Raw genomic sequence first — 19,083 nt, 5'->3', positions numbered from 1 at the left:
GGACACTCTACTTTCAGGAGTAATGGTATACAGATTATACTGGTCTCCATTACAACCCTGTCAAATAGGACAATCTACTTTAAGGAGTAATGGTATAAAGATTATACTGGGCTCCATTACAGACCCTCCTTAAAGGGGGTCCTCTGTTTCTGTTGTGCAAAATACTTTGCAACACAAAAGTCTAAGCTTGTGTCAAAAGCAGATTCAGCTTTTGTCAAGACTGGCTTTCAAAATTGGAAGAAGGCACTGGAAGAATTTTAGTGCTCATAAAGACAGCCAGTGTCACAAATTAGCTGTGATGACTCAGATTCAGGAGCCAAAGCCTGTTAATGTGCAACTTTCACGTGAGCTTGAAAGACAACAGCAACAAGCGAGGAGAAATCTGATGAAGATTGTTGGGGGTGTGAAGTACTTGGCGCGGCAAGGTCAGGCTTTTTGAGGCATTGATAAGGAGAGTGGGAATTTCAGCCAGCTTCTAAAGTACAAGGCAGAGGGCGATGCAGAGCTGACTACCTGGCTGAAAGTTCACTTTGATTTCACCAGTCCCCAAATGCAAAACTACATTTTGAAGCTGGTGGGAAATACAATCGTCAAAGAAATTGTGCCGGAAATAACATCAATGCCAGTGGTCCAGTTCGCACTTATCATTAATGGTACCCAGGATATATCAGGAGTCAATATGTTTGAATCCACCCAGGATATATCAGGAGTTGATCAGGAGTCAATATGTTTGAATCCACCCAGGATATATCAGGAGTTGATCAGAAGTCAATATGTTTGAATGCACCCAGGATATATCAGGAGTTGATCAGGAGTGAAAATGTTTGAATCCACCCAGGATATATCAGGAGTTGAACAGGAGTCAATATTACATTTACATTACATTTAAGTCATTTAGCAGACGCTCTTATCCAGAGCGACTTACAAAATTGTGCATTCACCTTATGATATCCAGTGGAACAACCACTTTACAATAGTGCATCTAAATCTTTTAAGGGGGGGGGTTAGAAGGATTACTTTATCCTATCCTAGGTATTCCTTAAAGAGATGGGGTTTCTGGTGTCTCCGGAAGGTGGTGATTGACTCCGCTGTCCTGGCGTCGTGAGGGAGCTTGTTCCACCATTGGGGTGCCAGAGCAGCGAACAGTTTTGACTGGGCTGAGCGGGAACTGTGCTTCCTCAGAGGTAGGGGGGCCAGCAGGCCAGTGGTGGATGAACGCAGTGCCCTTGTTTGGGTGTAGGGCCTGATCAGAGCCTGAAGGTATGGAGGTGCCGTTCCCTTCACAGCTCCGTAGGCAATCACCATGGTCTTGTAGCGGATGCGAGCTTCAACTGGAAGCCAGTGGAGAGAGCGGAGGAGCGGGGTGACGTGAGAGAACTTGGGAAGGTTGAACACCAGACGGGCTGCGGCGTTCTGGATGAGTTGTAGGGGTTTAATGGCACAGGCAGGGAGCCCAGCCAACAGCGAGTTGCAGTAATCCAGACGGGAGATGACAAGTGCCTGGATTAGGACCTGCGCCGCTTCCTGTGTGAGGCAGGGTCGTACTCTGCGAATGTTGTAGAGCATGAACCTACAGGATCGGGTCACCGCCTTGATGTTAGTGGAGAATGACAGGGTGTTGTCCAGGATCACGCCAAGGTTCTTAGCACTCTGGGAGGAGGACACAAGGGAGTTGTCAACCGTGATGGCGAGATCATGGAACGGGCAGTCCTTCCCCGGGAGGAAGAGCAGCTCCGTCTTGCCGAGGTTCAGCTTGAGCTGGTGATCCGTCATCCACACTGATATGTCTGACAGACATGCAGAGATGCGATTTGCCGCCTGGTTATCAGAAGGGTAACCAGTATGTTATGTATGTATTAATATGTTTGAATCCACCCAGGATATATCAGGAGTTGATCAGGAGTCAATATGTTTGAATGCACCCAGGATATATCAGGAGTTGATCAGGAGCCAATATGTTTGAATCCACCCAGGATACATCAGGAGTTGATCAGGAGTCAATATGTTTGAATCCACCCAGGATATATCAGGAGTTGATCAGGAGTCAATATGTTTGAATGCACCCAGGATATATCAGGAGTTGATCAGGAGTCAATATGTTTGAATCCACCCAGGATACATCAGGAGTTGATCAGGAGTAGATATGTTTGAATCCACCCAGGATACATCAGGAGTTGATCAGGAGTCAATATGTTTGACTCTTTGTAGTTGCAGATATACAACCAAAGGAAGAATTCCTGGGACTCTACGAAGTGTCATCAACGACAGGGCAAAATACAGCCCAGATGGCATGTGATGTGATGATGCGTCTAGGCCTTCCTCTGTCCCAACTTCCAGGACAAACCTATGATGGTGACACAAACATGGCTGGACGATTGCAGGGGGTGCAAGCCATTTTAATGAAATAACAACCTCTAGCTATGTATTGTCACTGTGGTCCACACTGAGTGAACTTAGTTACACAGGCTGCCTGTGTAGCCTCTCCACTAGGAAGAGATTCAATGGTCTGGTGCATGAATTGGGGGGCTCCTTTAATGACTGTCTCATCTCTGTACACCACACATACAATTATCTGTAAGGTCCCTCAGTCGAGCAGTGAACACAGATGCAATCACAAAGACCAGGGAGGTTTTCCAATGCCTCACAAAAAAGGGCACCTACTGGAAGATGAAAAAAAAGGGTGAAAGAATACATTGAATATCCCTTTGAGCATGGTGTAGTTATTACACTATGGATGCTGTATCAATACACACAGTCACTACAAAGATACAGGCGTCCTTCCTAACTCAGTTGACTGAGAAGAAGGAAACTGCTGAGGGATTTTACCATGAGGCCAATGGTGACATTAAAGCAGTTACAGAGTGTAATGGCTGTGATAGGAGAAAGCTGAGGATGGATCAACAACATTGTAGTTAACTCCACAGAGTGAAAAGAAGGAAGCCTGTACATAATACAAATATTCCAAAACATGCATCCTATTTTCAACAAGGCACTGAAGTAATACTGCAAAAACTGTGGCAAAGCAATTCACATTTTGTCCTGAATTCAAAATATGTTTGTGGCAAATTCAACACAACACATTACCGGGTACCGCTCTCCATATTTTCAAACATAGTGGTGGGTGGATCATGTTATGGGTATGCTTGTAATCCTTAAGGATTGGGGAGTTTTTCAGGATAAAAAAGAAATGGAATAGAGCTAAGCAAAGGAAAAATCCAACAGGAAAACCTGGTTCAGTCTGCGTTCTACTAGACACTGGGAGATGAATTCACCTATCAGCAGACAATAATCTAAAACACAAGGCCAAATCTACACTGGAGTTGATTACCAAGAAGACAGTGAATGTTCCCGAGTTGCAGAGTTACGGTTTTGACTTAAATCTACTTGAACATCTATAGCAAAACCTGAAAATGGTTGTCCAGCAATGGTCAACAACCAATTTGACAGAGCTTAACCTGTTAGGGCTAGGGGGCAGTATTTACACGGCCGGATAAAAAACGTACCCGATTTAATCTGGTTATTACTACTGCCCAGAAACTAGAATATGCATATAATTATTGGCTTTGGATAGAAAACACCCTAAAGTTTCTAAAACTGTTTGAATGGTGTCTGTGAGTATAACATAACTCATATGGCAGGCAAAAACCTGAGAAGATTCTGTACAGGAAGTACCCTCTCTGACCATTCCTTGGGCTTCTTGGCTCTGTTTATTGAAAATTTAGGATCTTTGCTGTAACGTGACACTTCCTACGGCTCCCATAGGCTCTCAGAACCCGGGAAAAAGCTGAATGATGTAATTCCAGCCGCTGGCTGAAAAACATTAGCGCCTTTGGTTAAGTGGTCTATCAGAGGACAATGAGCTGAGGCGCATGCACGGGGCGACACCATGTTTTTAGTTTCTCTCTCTTTGTACTAAAACACAGATTCCCGGTCGGAATATTATCGCTTTTTTACAAGAAAAATGGCATAAAAATTGATTTTAAACAGCGGTTGACATGCTTCGAAGTACGGTAATGGAATATTTAGAATTTTTTTGTCACGAAACGTGTCGGGCGCGTAACCCTTATTTGCCCTTTCGGATAGTGTCTTGAACGCACGAACAAAACGACGCTATTTGGATATAACTATGGATTATTTGGGACCAAACCAACATTTGTTATTGAAGTAGAAGTCCTGGGAGTGCATTCTGTCGAAGAACAGCAAAGGTAATAACATTTTTCTTATAGTAAATCTGACTTTGGTGAGGACTAAACTTGGTGGGTGTGTAAATAGCTAGCCCTGTGATGCCGGGCTATCTACTTAGAATATTGCAAAATGTGCTTTCACCGAAAAGCAATTTTAAAATCAGACATAGCAAGTGCATAGAGGAGTTCTGTATCTATAATTCTTAAAATAATTGTTCTATTTTTTGTGAACGTTTATCGTGAGTAATTTAGTAAATTCACCGGAAGTTTGCAGGAGGTATGCTAGTTCTGAACGTCACATGCTAATGTAAAAAGCTGGTTTTTGATATAAATATGAACTTGATTGAACAAAACATGCATGTATTGTATAACATAATGTCCTAAGATTGTCATCTGATGAAGATCATCAAAGGTTAGTGCTGCATTTAGCTGTGGTTTGGGTTTATGTGACATTATATGCTAGCTTGAAAAATGGGTGTCTGATTATTTCTGGCTGGGTACTCTGCTGACATAATCTAATGTTTTGCTTTCGTTGTAAAGCCTTTTTGACATCGGACAGTGTGGTTAGATTAACGAGAGTCTTGTCTTTAAAATGGTGTAAAATAGTAATATGTTTGAGAAATTGAAGTAATAGCATTTCTAAGGTATTTGAATAACGCGCCACGGGATTCCACTGGCTGTTACGTCGGTGGGACGAAATCGTCCCACTGGCCCTAGAGAAGTTTTAATACAAAGTCTCCACTGTCATTCTCTCTCGCTCACTCTCGCTCTCTCTCTCACTCTCTCTCTCGCTCTCTCTCTCTCTCTCTCTCTCTCTCTCTCTCAATGGGCGATGAAGCCACCTAGTGGTTAAAGTGAGAGATGAACTCACCATAGAGGTAAAATAGTGGAATTACAGACATGCCCATGGGCTTTTCTCAATTCATCCTTCCTTGATTCCTCCTTGCATCCTCTTGGTTTCTTTGCTTCCTTCTCAAAACGCATTGGATAATATTGGCCAATTGGAAGGCCCGTGGACTTTTTCCTCTAATAGGGAGGAGATGGGAGTAGAAGAGACAGGAGGAGAGGAGACAGGAGACAGTTGGAGAGGAGATGGGAGAAGAGGAGATGGGAGGAGAGGAGACAGGAGCCTTAGTGTCAGAGAGAGACATAGAGAAAATTAAGAGAATATCAGAAGAGATAAAAAATAAGACACATAAGTGTTGTGTTTAGATTTAGAGGAGAGTATGTTGACATACTGAAATGATTCTTCATTATTTTATTAGAAACATGTCATGTGATTTGCCATAGGCTTACGCTTGGTAAAAAAAAGAAAAAGGTGGGACCAATTATTAACCACTTCAATAATAAGAATAAGAGTCACAGATTAATAAATAAAGGAACTATGTCCTTTAACAAGGTCTACCAGCTTCCTGATTGGATGTGATTAGATACTTAAAATAGTGTCATCTGTAGTTGGACACAGAAAGGGCAGAACAGAACTGAGAGGATATATGCATGCTGCACACACACACACACACACACACACACACACACACACACACACACACACACACACACACACACACACACACACACACACACACACACACACACACACATAAAGTTGCAGCTGTCTTTGATATGCTCAAAATTAACTAACTGCTATCTTGAAATGTAGAGAAAGTGTTGTAAAATAGGCATCCTATCATTTGAAAATTAGTCGAAAGGCTAAGTGATTCTCTTCCTGAGAAGAAACTGACAGCCGTCAAACAGAGCAAAAAAAGTGGTCCCAAAAAATATGTCAAAATGAATAAAAAAATGATATAGCTGTCTTTAATAAGATCAAACTAAACTAACTGCTATCTTGAAATGTTTAAAAAGTGTTTTTAAATAGGCATCCTATCATTTGAAAATTAGTTGAAAGGCTAAGTGATTCTCCTCCTGAGAAGAAGTTGACAGCCTTCAAACATAGTGCAAAAAAAGTCGGCGTGAACATATAATATTTTTGGGTAAAAAAAAATAATATACAGCTGTCTTTAATAAGATCAAACTGAACTAACTGCTATCTAGAAATGTTGAAAAAGTGTTTTTAAAACCTCTTACATCTAGACGTTCCGCTAGCGGAACACCTGCTCCAATATCCAATGATAGGCGTGGCGCGAATTACAAATTCCTCAAAAATACAAAAACTTCAATTTTTCAAACATATGACTATTTCACAGCTATTTAAAGACAAGTCTCTCCTTTATCTAACCACACTGTCCGATTTCAAAAAGGCTTTACAGCGAAAGCAAAAAATTAGATTATGTCAGCAGAGTACCGAGCCAGAAATAATCAGACACCCATTTTTCAAGCTAGCATATAATGTCACAAAAACCCAGAAGACAGCTAAATGCAGCACTAACCTTTGATGATCTTCATCAGATGACACACCTAGGACATTATGTTATACAATACATGCATGTTTTGTTCAATCAAGTTCATATTTATATCAAAAAAGAGCTTTTTACATTAGCATGTGACGTTCAGAACTAGCATACCCCCCGCAAACTTCCGGGGAATTTGCTAACAATTTAATAAATTACTCACGATAAACGTTCACAAAAAGCATAACAATTATTTTAAGAATTATAGATACAGAACTCCTCTATGCACTCGATATGTCCGATTTTAAAATAGCTTTTTGGTGAAAGCACATTTTGCAATATTCTAAGTACATAGCCCAGCCATCACGGGCTAGCTATTTAGACACCCGGCAAGTTTAGCCTTCACCAAAATCAGATTTACTATTATAAAAGTTTGATTACCTTTTGTTGTCTTCGTCAGAATGCACTCCCAGGACAGCTACTTCAATAACAAATGTTGGTTTGGTCCAAAATAATCCATCGTTATATCCGAATAGCGGCGTTTTGTTCGTGCGTCCCAGACACTATCCGAAATGGTAAATCAGGGTCGTGCGCATGGCGCAATTCGTGACAAAAAAATTCTAAATATTCCATTACCGTACTTCGAAGCATGTCAACCGCTGTTTAAAATCAATTTTTATGCAATTTATCTTGTATAAAATCGATAATATTCCGACCGGGAATCTCCTTTTCGGCAAACAGAGGAAAAATCACAAAGACGGGGGCGGCCAGGGCATGCGCCTAAGCCCACAGTCCCTTGATCGGCCACTGGAGAAAGGCGATAATGTGTTTCAGCCTGGGGCTGGGATGACGACATTCAGGTTTTTCCCGGGCTCTGAGCGCCCATGGAAGACGTAGGAAGTGTCACGTTAGAGCAGAGATCCTTTGTAAAAGATAGAGATGGCAAAGAAGTTCAAGAAATGGTCAGACAGGCCACTTCCTGTAAAGGAATCTCTCAGGTTTTGACCTGCCATTTGAGTTCTGTTATACTCACAGACACCATTCAAACAGTTTTAGAAACTTTGGAGTGTTTTCTATCCAAAGCCAATAATTATATGCATATTCTAGTTACTGGGCAGGAGTAGTACCCAGATTAAATCGGGTACGTTTTTTATCCAGCCGTGAAAATACTGCCCCCTAGCCATAACAGGTTAAACAGCTCAGTCTTATCACTCAATATGAGTCAAAATCTGTCACTTCCAGGAGTGCTCATTATGTCAAAAATGAAAAAAATAACAACTCACAGCTGTGTTAATAGACCCAACTCAAACATCTGCTATCTTGAAATGTCCAAAAAAGGTATTTAAATGGGTCTACCAGACATCTTCTGGAGAGAAGAAGGCTCGATCTTTTCTCAAGAAGAACAATCTTCATACCATAAGATAGTTCTTCTTGAGAGAAGATAAGGTCAGGGACTCCTGTCTTACTCTCCGTCATGTTGAAATAGGTTCTCCTGTCTTACTTTCTGTCATGTTGAGATGGGTTTCCCTGTCTTACTTTCTGTCATGTTGAGATGGGTTAGTTCTTCTTGAGAGAACTAACCCAAAATTAGTCGAACTAACCCAAAATTAGTTAGGTGTGTCCATCCAGGGGATCGTCCCTGGTGGTGTGTCCTTCCAGTTGAATCAGTGCCAGTAGCTCTTCTTTAAAGTAATTTCCATGAAAATAACAGACATAAACACACATCTGTGCTACATGGGTGTTGTCAGTTCTCTCATCAATAGCCAGGGGAAAATGCTCAGCCTGACTGAGCCCCTCCAGAACAATCCTATACACGTCATCCGCCAGAGCACAGACACGGCGTCCGGCTGATGTCACAGACAGGGGCACCTGTTTGACAGACGCAATTAGACTATCCATAGACTTGTCTGTAGCCAATTCCTCCAAAACTGTCACCATGCAGTTTTTAAATAGCTCTGCGTCTGTGAAGGGCATGTTGTGTTTGGTTAGAGCCCAGGATGCTTTTAGGAAAGCACTTGTGACCTTCTGTTGTTGGGTCAAGCCACGAAGGAGGATTCTACTGCCGTGTTTGTAGGTTGTAGTTAATGCTTCAGTGTTTCTGCTTCGGGCCTCTGTCTGGGGCGGGAAGGCCACTTTGAAAGTATTATGCTAAGATTCATAATGCTGTCTGAGATTGAATTCTTTGCAAACAATGACATTTTCATTGCAAAAAAGACACTCTGGCTTGGCATTGGAGAAAGATGGTAAGATGAATGGATATCTCTCTGTCCGTTCTTCCCTGAAACTTTGATTTTCATTATCCACCTTTTGTTACTTTTTGAGAGCGACATGTTCTCTTGCTATCAAGCTAATTGTTCTGAACGAATGTTGACATTAATAAAGTAGTGTTGACTACAGTAGGCTACGTAGACCTGTTTTTCCCCACCAATCAACACACAGAGAAATAAACAAAAAGTTATAATTGAATAGAGATATTGGTGATTTTATGAACTTAATCAGATCTAAATTATTTTATTGTCACTGAATGTATTATGTACTAATCAAATGTGTTAAAATGTTGTTCCATTTGTAGTGTAGCCCTATTAATTGTGCTAATATTATATGCTAATTATGTTCTGGCCCACCAACTTTAACTCAGATAAAAATTGTCCCGAAGCCAAACCTAGTTGACGAACCCTGTTTTATAGTATGTCATGGCCTTTACTGGCCAAAGGTTAAACTACTGTTATGTTTATGATATACTATGGTGTTGTGTCACTAGACTTTGACCAGATATTATTGCATCCAAAGATCAACTGTACCTAGAACATAGATACAGAGCCACTTGTCATCAGGAAGCTGCTCCCTCAGCACAACGGAAAATATCTCAATGACTTGACATGTTCTGGTTGTGAATTCAGGCTACAAGGTGAGAATCTTCCCAGGGATTATTGTAAAGTGTGTAGAGAAATTAAATGTATGGTTTTATTTTAGTATAGTGACTGACAGTAAAACACTGATCTAACAGTCCATTTCACCTGGGAAAGCTACGTAACAGTTCAATCATACAAAATGGTGCTAACTGGGCGTAGGCAAGTCAAATTCAATAACATATTGTTCACTTATCGTATTATACGATTTGTATATCGTGGTTATTTTACAATTTGTAAAAATGTTAATGTATCATAGTTCTAAATCATCTTTCAGAATATCAGAACATGTTGTTTTCTAAATTACAATGAGCTCCTGCTTCCTGTGTAATTTGGTATGAAACCACTGAACATACTTTTCTTAACATTGTTATTATGAACTGAATTCAGTAACAGCATAATAATATCATACCTGTTGAACAAAGCAACACACTAGAATGAGAGAAATTATTAAAAGAAAAAGTGAGACATTATTATTAATATTATTATTATTATTGTTATTATTATTGTTATTATTATTATTATTATTATTATTATTATTAGTTCCACTACACGGAGAAAAAGGTGAAAAATATCAGTCACAACTACATGTTCATGTGAAGCATTAAATCACCTGACTGTTTGGATGTGTCTGTTAGTAAATGTTTTATTTCTAAGAGATAATGAATAAAATAGAACAATTGACCTTCAATAATTAGTTGTCACTGTGTTAACCACAACCAACATGCTGGATCTCTGTTTAGTTGTCACTGTGTTGACCACAACCAACATGCTGGATCTCTGTTTAGTTGTCACTGTGTTAACCACAACCAACATGCTGGATCTCTGTTTAGTTGTCACTGTGTTAACCACAACCAACATGTTGGATCTCTGTTTAGTTGTCACTGTGTTAACCACAACCAACATGTTGGATCTCTGTTTAGGGGACAGTGCTCTAAAATGAGTCTCTCTGGGGAGAGAGAGGAGGGGGGCCCTGCCTCTAAAATGAGTCTCTCTGGGGAGAGAGAGGAGGGGGGCCCTGCCTCTAAAATGAGGCTCTCTGGGGAGAGAGAGGAGGGAGGCCCTGCCTCTAAAATGAGTCTCTCTGAGGAACATGACACCAAAGTTAAGAGGTGAGCTGACAATTTGGATTAAGAACATTGTTTCTAAAACATTATATCTACAATTTTTTCACATTTGTTATTTTTCATCAGAAATGATTGCTTATGGGGACCTTCATGTTGTCTGTAAAATATTGTTGTTCTGTAGAATTTAGAGAATTTTTGCATGACACAAACATTTAGCCTCTTAATAACTGCCTAATATGTTGGCATGCATAACCTTTTGACTAATTCTGATCGTTGTTTCAAGCTGAATTCTGACAATATATCCGTTATATCAACACACTCTTCACTCCTGTTTAAACCAAAAAGGGTTCTATCTTGCTTAATATACAGAACCACTAAAGTTCTATATAGAACCCTTTATAGGAGGTTAGGAAGTGTCTGAGTATACAGCATTTATAGAATATATATAGAACCCTTTATAGGAGGTTAGGAAGTGTCTGAGTATACAGCATTTATAGAATATATATAGAACCCTTTATAGGAGGTTAGGAAGTGTCTGAGTATACAGTATATATAGAATATATATAGAACCCTTTATAGGAGGTTAGGAAGTGTCTGAGTATACAGCATTTATAGAATATATATAGAACCCTTTATAGGAGGTTAGGAAGTGTCTGAGTATACAGTCAATATAGAATATATATAGAACCCTTTATAGGAGGTTAGGAAGTGTCTGAGTATACAGTATATATAGAATATATATAGAACCCTTTATAGGAGGTTAGGAAGTGTCTGAGTATACAGTATATATAATATATATATAGAATCCTTTATAGGAGGTTAGGAAGTGTCTGAGTATACAGTATATATAGAAGATATATATAACCCTTTAGAGGAGGTTAGGAAGTGTCTGAGTATACAGTATATATAATATATATATAGAACCCTTTATAGGAGGTTAGGAAGTGTCTGAGTATACAGTATATATAGAATATATATAGAACCCTTTATAGGAGGTTAGGAAGTGTCTGAGTATACAGTATATATAGAATATATATAGAACCCTTTATAGGAGGTTAGGAAGTGTCTGAGTATACAGTATATATAGAATATATATAGAACCCTTTATAGGAGGTTAGGAAGTGTCTGAGTATACAGTATATATAGAATATATATAGAACCCTTTATAGGAGGTTAGGAAGTGTCTGAGTATACAGTATATATATAGAATATATATAGAACCCTTTATAGGAGGTTAGGAAGTGTCTGAGTATACAGTATATATATAGAATATATATAGAATCCTTTATAGGAGGTTAGGAAGTGTCTGAGTATACAGTATATATAGAATATATATAGAACCCTTTATAGGAGGTTAGGAAGTGTCTGAGTATACAGTATATATATAGAATATATATATAACCCTTTATAGGAGGTTAGGAAGTGTCTGAGTATACAGTATATATAGAATATATATAGAACCCTTTATAGGAGGTTAGGAAGTGTCTGAGTATACAGTATATATATAGAATATATATAGAACCCTTTATAGGAGGTTAGGAAGTGTCTGAGTATACAGTATATATAGAATATATATAGAACCCTTTATAGGAGGTTAGGAAGTGTCTGAGTATACAGTATATATAGAATATATATATAACCCTTTATAGGAGGTTAGGAAGTGTCTGAGTATACAGTATATATAGAATATATATAGAATCCTTTATAGGAGGTTAGGAAGTGTCTGAGTATACAGTATATATAGAATATATATATAACCCTTTATAGGAGGTTAGGAAGTGTCTGAGTATACAGTATATATAATATATATAGAACCCTTTATAGGAGGTTAGGAAGTGTCTGGGTATACAGTATATATAGAATATATATAGAACCCTTTATAGGAGGTTAGGAAGTGTCTGAGTATACAGTATATATAGAATATATATAGAACCCTTTATAGGAGGTTAGGAAGTGTCTGAGTATACAGTATATATAGAATATATATAGAACCCTTTATAGGAGGTTAGGAAGTGTCTGAGTATACAGTATATATAGAATATATATATAACCCTTTATAGGAGGTTAGGAAGTGTCTGAGTATACAGTATATATAGAATATATATAGAACCCTTTATAGGAGGTTAGGAAGTGTCTGAGTATACAGTATATATAGAATATATATATAGAACCCTTTATAGGAGGTTAGGAAGTGTCTGAGTATACAGTATATATAGAATATATATAGAACCCTTTATAGGGCTCTTTGATCAGAACTCTAGAGGTTCTTCTTCACTGAATTGATCTTCATTATATCCAAACACACTGGTGGTCAGGGAGGCATCTCTTTGTTTGAATGATGGTCCACTTCAACTCTGGCTGACTTTTTTTTACAATACAATACAATACATACATTACAATACAACTTTGACCATTAGTTACAGCAAACAACAAAAATGTCTCTTCTGCTCCGTTCTTATCACCCCCACCCACCAGATCTCAACATAATTTTGTTTTACATAATAATAATACAAAATGAACATTACTAATGTAACCCACTGTAAATACTGTGTTTAGTTGTTTTGTGTTGCACTGCTCATGTCACGTTCTGGAACTCCCCGTGCCCACGTACGTTGTGGCGCCAAGCATATTGTCCGGTTACGCGCAGAGTGGGCTGAGGTGATCATGGGGAATAACGATGGAGTTCACTACAGTGTTGAAACGCCGAAGTTTATCGTTTAATTTGTGTTTTGCTTTACGGTCAGGGGCAGTATGAGTATAGCCAGATCGTTTTCACTCGCTATCCTCGTTTCATTTTGTGGTTCACCGGATTCGTCATCATCCTCGAGATGAGGAACAGACGAACGACCTGCTAGCTCGCCAAGCTAGTCGGTACAGCTAGGTAAGCTAGCTAGCTACTCTACCAGCAGCATCCTAGTTATCCTAGCTAGTCGGTACAGCTAGGTAAGCTAGCTAGCTACTCTACCAGCAGCATCCTAGTTATCCTAGCTAGTCGGTACAGCTAGGTAAGCTAGCTAGCTACTCTACCAGCAGCATCCTAGTTATCCTAGCTAGTCGGTAGAGCTAGGTAAACTAGCTAGCTACTCTACCAGCAGCATCCTAGTTATCCTAGCTAGTCGGTACAGCTAGGTAAGCTAGCTAGCTACTCTACCAGCAGCATCCTAGTTATCCTAGCTAGTCGGTACAGCTCGGTAAGCTAGCTAGCTACTCTACCAGCAGCATCCTAGTTATCCTAGCTTCCACTACATCATCACTGGCTGCCTGCATTTCTTGTGGACTGATGGAGCTCCCCGGTTGTTTCTTCCACCTGTTAAATCCCGTGGAGGGCTTCTCCCTCTCTCGTTGATGGATGCTGTAATGCGTTGCGTGCTGGTGGCAGGGAAGTCAGGCGCAGGAGAATGAACTTGGTAAAAATGGAGCTGTTTAATAAACGTCAAAACCTCAGAAAACCAAAGTATACAAAATAACAAATAGAGGGTGCAAAACCCGTCGCACACCAGAATAACAATAAACACCTACATACAACAAACAATCTCCGACAAGGACATGAGGGGAAACAGAGGGTTAAATACACAACATGTCATTGATGGGATTGGAACCAGGTGTGTAGGAAGACAAGACAAAACCAATGGAAAATGAAAAATGGATCAATGATGGCTAGAAGGTCGGTAGTGTCGACCGCCGAACACCGCCGGGACAAGGAGAGGGACCGACTTCGGCAGAAGTTACCTCTGTCCGATTCTCCTCTCTTCACTAGATGGACTGTAACTTTAGTGTTTAACCCCTCTGTGTCCAAGGACCGAACTTTTGAATATTATTTTCGGGCGCCTCAAGTAGGCTGGACAGTTTTTCTGATGAAAACTAGTTCATTGCATCCTCCATGGAGCTCAGTTTCATAATTTTACGTTATGTTATGAAGTAATCGCTAAAAAACAGACCTTATTTTAGGTCATTTTTCACCCTGCCAGCTCCTACTAGTTCAATTGAGCACCGTGACGCCAACTCACCTTCTGAACGTTCTATTCCCAGCTCATTGTTCTGCATTAAAATGGCAGCTTCTCTATTGTTATCAATGAGACCTGTCGGCAATAACCGTGAACACCGACCTCGGGTAAATTACTATTAACCTTGTAGGCTGACCTCAATTATTATTATTATTATTATTATTATTATTATTATTATCAGGTAACTTATTATTATTAACAGGGTTCTGGCTACTTTGTGAGTGCTATCCCTGTTCGCTTGGGTATATATTGTGGTGGCCCACAGTCCTAAACGTTAACCATTTTCTGGTCATGGTTAACCATATTTGTTTTCAGAAAAGGGTATACCACCTAAACAAAACACATGTCCCTGTCCTCTTTTTCAGATGTGGCCGATTTAAACATCCAGAATACATTTTTTTAATTAAGAAATAACACTTTTTTTGATGACTTGTTGTTTCTAAATGGCTGCTGGGTAATTTGATATGCATTGAAATCTTTGTTTGTAGGCATCGCAGGTTCACAGAGTTGCGCAGGTTCACAGAGTTGCAAACCAAATAGATAGGTCTAGCTCATTGATTTGTAGATCTGACGTAGTTGCTACCTCAGATTATGAGCCTAGCAGGTGTCGTGAATGAATTGTATAGTAACCACAGAAGGCCACAGGGGGGAGCAAGAGAGCTATAAACACATACTGTTCTTCGTCTTAAAAACCCTAAACCTAACAATCAATCAAATGTATTCATAAAGCCCTTTTTACATCAGCATCTAACCCTACGTATTACATACTTTAGCCTAAACCTAATTATTTTAGAAACTGTTTTAGTAATAATATTATGATAGTAAATACCATTATAGTACTAAATAGCATTTTGATTGTTTTGTTATTCAAAACCTGTCTAAGCATTTTGCTGTTTTTGTTTTGTTATTTTATTATATGCATTATTGCAAGGCAGAACACTTGATAAACAAGCCACATTCATTTTATTTTTTCAATGTGGTTTGAACTGGGGCGGCAGGTAGCCTAGTGTTTAGAGTGTTGGACTAGTAACCAAAAGGTTGCAAGATTGAATCCCCGAGCTGATGAGGTAAAAATCTGTCATTCTGCCCCTGAACAAAGCAGCTAACCCACTGTTCCTAGGCTGTCATTGAAAATAAGTATTTGTTCTTAAACTAACTTGCCTAGTTATATAAAGGTAAAATATATATTTTTTAAACTGGGGGACCTAGTAACCTCTATGTGAAAGTCCAGCAAATGAGGTTTGAGACTGATCTAAGGAATTAAGAAGAAAAATAGACTTTATTTCTCAACTGCCTCACCAATGTCTGTACGTGAATTAATAACTTTTAATTGCCAAATTTCCAATAGATGGCAGCATAAGACCACTAAGCGTTAGTTATAGGCTACAAGCAGCAATATGATTGACATAAAATAGCATGCAACCACATGTCCCATGATTTTCTAAAATGGTTACTCATTATTTTAGTTAGCTACATATCAGGACTGTGTTACATCATTTAGCAGACGCTCTTATCCAGAGCAATTTACATTAGTGAAAACATACATTTCATGCATTTTTTTTTTTTACTGGCCCCCCGTGGGAATCAAACCCACAACCCTGGCATTGCACACACCATGCTCTACCAACTGAGCCACAGGGAAGGCTTTGGGGAGAGTAAGAAAGTAGTGACTATAGCAGGTATTGAACCCTGGTAAATAATCACTAGTCAGAACCTCAACCTCAGTATACATGCATTATAACACATCATCTTAATATCTGAGTAAACAACCTCGGAATAGAAAAGACAAGAGTGCGTCTTCCAGCCCATCAATAAATTACCTCATGTAACCCTCCCGGTTAGCAAATTTACCTAAACATGCCCCTCGCTTCTTTGAGAAGGCAGAGTGCTCGCTTCTGCTGACGACACAAGCTTATTGTCAGGGCTGAGTTGGCTACTTGTGAGAGAATTTGACAATGAATGTACTCGTATAATACGTTTTTATCGACTAAAGTAGGGGATCTTCTGAAATGTTATTTGTGGTCTTATGCTGCCATCTATTGGAATAATATATCAACTGCAGTAGTACTGAATAATGTGTAATTTATTACTAAAGTAGTATTTACTCAGAATTGCTAAATATAACATTTTCTAGTTCATTTTACCACTTAAAACCAAAAAATAACAATGTTTTTGCAAAACAAACAATGAAACTGACATTAACCATAAACATCACACATTTAGTTAATTATATATATAAAACTATTTATTTAGATGGGTGACATTATCTGCCAAAGTAACAGCCCTGTAGACCAAAAAGAGCTCTCCAGCAGGTACCAAAACATTCAAAGGCCATTTTCTCAAAAGTGAGGTTACAAGTTTATCATCTTCCAAAGCAGAAACACTTTTCCACTGTTCCTCAACTGTAGTGTATGTATACCATGTTCTAGCTCTGAGGCTCTACTATTATCAAATGTGAAAAACACAATTTCAAATTTTGCTACATAAGACCGAGCCGTTCATTTGAGAGAAAGGCAGATACATAACATTTTGCAAAAAAACATTGTCTCTCTGAAATGAAACCATCAAGTGATAGATTTTAAACAAATACATGTCTGTCGTTGAACAATCCGATGCCATGATTAGATAGTGAAAAAACACACCAATGTCTTTCATAATGTCTTTAAACAATAAAATCAAATTTATGAACATTTCTGAAAATGAGTAGATGAGAGATGTAATGTTTGTCTCTGTTGTGTTGAAGTCCAATCAAGCAGGAGAGACCAGCCTCCCCTGTACCCAGCTGTGTGTCCATGAAGAGTGACCAGTCTATGAATCCTCCTATAGAGTTTAGAGAGGGAGACTTTTCTACTGAACAAAGGTAAGAAGAACTCATGGGTCATTAGGTCAGTGAGTTAAACAACACTGTCTCTAGTCATTTCTCCTCTCCCATTTTCCCATTTCTTTTGGTTGTTTTCATAATCCATAGGCTAATTATTTTTCCATTTATATAGTCCTAAAACAATATTAAACAAACACAACGTTCCCTCCACGTGTGTGTGTGTGTGTGTGTGTGTGTGTGTGTGCACTCCCTGGATGAAGAGAAAAATCTCTATCCTGATTGCCTAGTCACTTTTACCCCTACCTACATGTACATATTACCTCAACTACCTGGTACCCCTGCACATTGACTCAGTACTGGTACTCCTTATAGTCTCATTATTACCTCAACTACCTGGTACCCCTGGACATTGACTCAGTACTGGTACTCCTTATAGTCTCATTATTACCTCAACTACCTGGTACCCCTGCACATTGACTCAGTACTGGTACTCCTTATAGTCTCATTATTACCTCAACTACCTGGTACCCCTGCACATTGACTCAGTACTGGTACTCCTTATAGCCTGATCTCTGAGAGTGAGAAAGAAATATACTATTACTGTGTTAAACCTAGCAGTACTACTGATTTCTCTGAGAGTGAGGCAGATATATATTATTACTGTGTTAAACCTAGCAGTACTACTGATTTCTCTGAGAGGCAGATATATATTATTACTGTCTTAAACCTAGCAGTACTACTGATTTCTCTGAGAGTGAGGCAGATATATATTATTACTGTGTTAAACCTAGCAGTACTACTGATTTCTCTGAGAGTGAGACAGATATATATATTATTACTGTGTTAAACCTAGCAGTACTACTGATTTCTCTGAGAGTGAGGCAGATATATATTATTACTGTATAAAACCTAGCAGTACTACTGATTTCTCTGAGAGTGAGACAGATATATATTATTACTGTATTAAACCTAGCAGTACTACTGATTTCTCTGAGAATGAGACAGATATATATTATTACTGTATTAAACCTAGCAGTACTACTGATTTCTCTGAGAGGCAGATATATATTATTACTGTGTTAAACATAGCAGTACTACTGATTTCTCTGAGAGGCAGATATATATTATTACTGTATTAAACCTAGCAGTACTACTGATTTCTCTGAGAGGCAGATATATATTATTACTGTGTTAAACATAGCAGTACTACAGATTTCTCTGAGAGGCAGATATATATTATTACTGTATTAAACCTAGCAGTACTACTGATTTCTCTGAGAGTGAAGCAGATATACGTAAAGCATTTTGAAAAAAAACCCATTTGACTCTCTGAAATGAAAACATCATATGATACATTATAAACATATACATGTATGTCATTGAAAAATTGCATGCCATGTTAGGGAGTTAATAAACCCCTATCTCATTTATAATTTCTTTAAACATTAAAAGCTAATTCATGAACGTTTCTGAAAATGATATCTAGCGTTTTGTAATGAAACTCTTCTTATGTTTCCCATCTGAGATCAGAGTAGATGAGAGATGTAATGTTTGTCTCTGTTGTGTTGAAGACCAATCAAGCAGGAGAGACCAGCCTCCCCTGTTCCCAGCTGTGTGTCCATGAAGAGTGACTGGTCAATGAGTCAACCTATACAGTTTAGAGAGGGAGACTTTTCTACAGAACAAAGGTCAGAAGAACTCATGGGTCATGGTCAGTGAGTTAAACAACACTGTCTCTAGTCATTTCTCC

General features: G+C 38.8%; 1 long non-coding RNA gene across 1 annotated transcript; it reads left to right on the top strand.

Annotated features, from left to right (window-relative positions):
- Nucleotides 1-9,261: 9,261 nt before the first annotated feature.
- Nucleotides 9,262-17,358, top strand: LOC123735044 (uncharacterized). Its single transcript, XR_006765228.1, has 3 exons — nucleotides 9,262-9,440; nucleotides 10,365-10,553; nucleotides 17,256-17,358. It is a non-coding gene; the product is annotated as an uncharacterized lncRNA (long non-coding RNA).
- The last annotated feature ends 1,725 nt before the right edge of the window (nucleotides 17,359-19,083 follow it).

Source organism: Salmo salar, unplaced genomic scaffold (assembly GCF_905237065.1).
Source record: "Salmo salar unplaced genomic scaffold, Ssal_v3.1, whole genome shotgun sequence".
Classification (NCBI taxonomy): Eukaryota; Metazoa; Chordata; class Actinopteri; order Salmoniformes; family Salmonidae; genus Salmo; species Salmo salar.
Note: the sequence above shows the minus strand (reverse complement) of the source record. Positions and strands in the feature narration are given on the sequence as shown.